General features: G+C 38.6%; 1 protein-coding gene across 1 annotated transcript in view; it reads right to left on the bottom strand.

Annotated features, from left to right (window-relative positions):
• Window positions 1–2,725, bottom strand: part of NDST3 (N-deacetylase and N-sulfotransferase 3) — a 222,077-nt gene that overhangs the window by 25,543 nt on the left and 193,809 nt on the right. The window lies entirely within an intron of this gene.

The raw sequence follows: 2,725 nt of genomic DNA, 5'->3' as shown, positions 1-2,725 counted from the left end.
TCCTTCCTTCCTTCCTTCCTTCCTTCCTTCCTTCCTTCCTTCCTTCCTTCCTTCCTTTTCTTCTTTTTTTTGACAGCGTCTTACTATATTGACCAGGCTGGAGTGTGGTGGTGCAATCATGGCTCACTACAACCTTGACACCAGGCTCATGGGATCCTCCTGTCTCAGCCTCCCAAGTAGCGGTGACTACAGGCATACACCACTGTGCCAGGCTAATTTTAAAATTTTAAAAAATTTTTTAGTAGAGATGAGGTCTCGCTATGTTGCTCAGGCTGGTCTTGAACACTTGAGCTCTTGCAATCCTCCCACCTCGGCCTCTTACAGTGCTGGGGTTATAGGAGTGAGCCACCTCTCTTGGCCCGTCTCAGCTTTCTTAATGGAAAATTACCTGCCTACTTATTTCATAGATTTTCTCTGAGAATGAAAAGACATGTACCTGAAGACATTTTGACAGTAATAAGGCACTATATAAATGAAATATATTATTATTTAATATATTACATTACCAAAATCAATACTTGGATTCTCATATTAAGTTCTTCTTGAGGCCTATGAAAGCTAATTAAACTCAAGACAGAATTTAATCTTTCCACAAGTTTGCTTAAGCTTGAATGTACTTATATTTTTATAAAAGTAGTGTCAAAAATTGTTTAAGTTGCTAAATTTGAAACAAAAAAGTGCCCTTTCTTAGCGACATAACTTATAGAATTTGCATTTACTAGGGAAGAGAACAGTATATCACAGGTACGCATATGTATTTGTGACTATTGGGGAGCAAAGGTGTGATTTTTTCAAAAAGTGAGCAATGTCATAAACCATACAATTAGTGTTTTATAAGACTAAATGAGGAGATAAAGGGTGCAGCTTAGTCAGTCTGGTACAAGAGAAAGTAAGGCAGTTTGGGTTCAGTTTGTCAAAGGTTTAGCCATGTATTTAATATTTGTAACTATGACTGTGTTTAAAAGATCATAATATAAAAGCATTTCTACATGTTGGCTACCCCTAAGAGAGAAATATACTATTATTTACACTGTTGTACAATCTGTGGAGCAGGACTTGATAATTATATTCCAAGTCAACAGCTAGCGATAGTAATAAGACATGGCCTTGTAATATTTCTCTCACTTGGAAAAATTACTACCCTAATTTTGCTTAGTAATTATGTCATGTTGCCATTTGTACAAAACTTTGAATTTTCTTATTTTTCAGGTAAGCTTTCTTTCTTTTCTTTCTTTTTTTTTTTGAGATGGAGTCTCGCTCTGTCCCCCAGGCTGGAGTGCAGTGGGCTTTTAACAAGCCCACCAGATGAATCTGATACATGCTACTTAGAGGAGCACTGTTTTAAGGCAAGCTTGTGAAGCACATTTTTACTTTGTATATCATAGATTACTATGATAAATAGTATTTATTTACTTAAATGGTATTAATATGGTATTATTAATAGTACTAATTAAATAATAGTAGTGTAATTACAGCACAGCCCTATCTCAGTATCTCTGATTCAGCAAGTCTTTGTTATAACCCAAGAATTTGCACTTTTTTTTTTTTTTGAGATGGGGTCTCGCGCTGTCCCCCAGGCTGGAGTGTGCTGTGGCGGGATCTCGGCTCACTGCAAGCTCCGCCTCCCGGGTTCACTCCATTCTCCTGCCTCAGCCTCCTGAGTAGCTGGGACTGCAGGCACCCACCACCACGCCCTGCTAATTTTTTTGTATTTTTAGTAGAAACGGAGTTTCACCGTGTTAGTTAGGATGGTCTCGATTTTCTGACCTCGTGATCTGCCCGTCTCAGCCTCCCAAAGTGCTGTGATTACAGGAGTGAGCCACCGTGCCCGGCCCAGATAAACTTTCTGTAGTATTTATTTACTTAAATGGTATTAATATGGTATTATTAATAGTACTAATTAAATAATAGTAGTATAGATAGTATTAATATGATAGTCTAGTATTTACTTAAATAGCATTAATATACTAGTATTTATTTAAATATTATTATTATTATTATTATTATTATTATTATTATTATTATTATTATTATTATTATTTTTGAGATGGAGTCTTGCTCTGTTGCCCAGGCTGGAGTGCAGTGGCATGATCTGGGCTCACTGCAACCTCTGCCTCCTGGGCTCAAGCAATTCTCCTGTCTAAGCCTCAAGAGCAGCTGTGATTACAGGTGCCCACCACCATGCCCAGATAATTTTTGTATTTTTGGTAGAGACAGGGTTTCACCATGTTGGCCAGGCTGGTCTCGAACTCCTGACCTCAGATGATCCACCCACCTAGGCCTCCCAAAGTGCTGGAATCACAGGCATGAGCCACTGTGCCCAGTCCTTAAATAGTATTAATATGGGAGTAAGGTAGTATTTTAGTGATTTACTTAAATGGTACAAATATGGCAATATTTAAGTAAATAAATACTATTTAAGTATTTATAAATTAAGCTTTCTTTAATATTTATTATCTATACAATGGAAAAATTGTTAAAATAGCTGTCAACAACAATATTGTCTTAAAAAATGAATTGATCGAGACCATCCTGGCTAACAGGTGAAACCCCGTCTCTACTAAAAATACAAAAAAACTAGCCGGGCGAGGTGGCGGGCGCCTGTAGTCCCAGCTACTCGGGAGGCTGAGGCAGGAGAATGGCGTAAACCCGGGAGGCGGAGCTTGCAGTGAGCTGAGATCCGGCCACTGCACTCCAGTCCCGGCGACAGAGCCAGACTCCGCCT

The sequence above is a fragment of the Piliocolobus tephrosceles genome, chromosome 3, assembly GCF_002776525.5.
Source record: "Piliocolobus tephrosceles isolate RC106 chromosome 3, ASM277652v3, whole genome shotgun sequence".
Taxonomy (NCBI): Eukaryota; Metazoa; Chordata; class Mammalia; order Primates; family Cercopithecidae; genus Piliocolobus; species Piliocolobus tephrosceles.
This window is presented reverse-complemented; position numbering and strand designations above follow the sequence as displayed.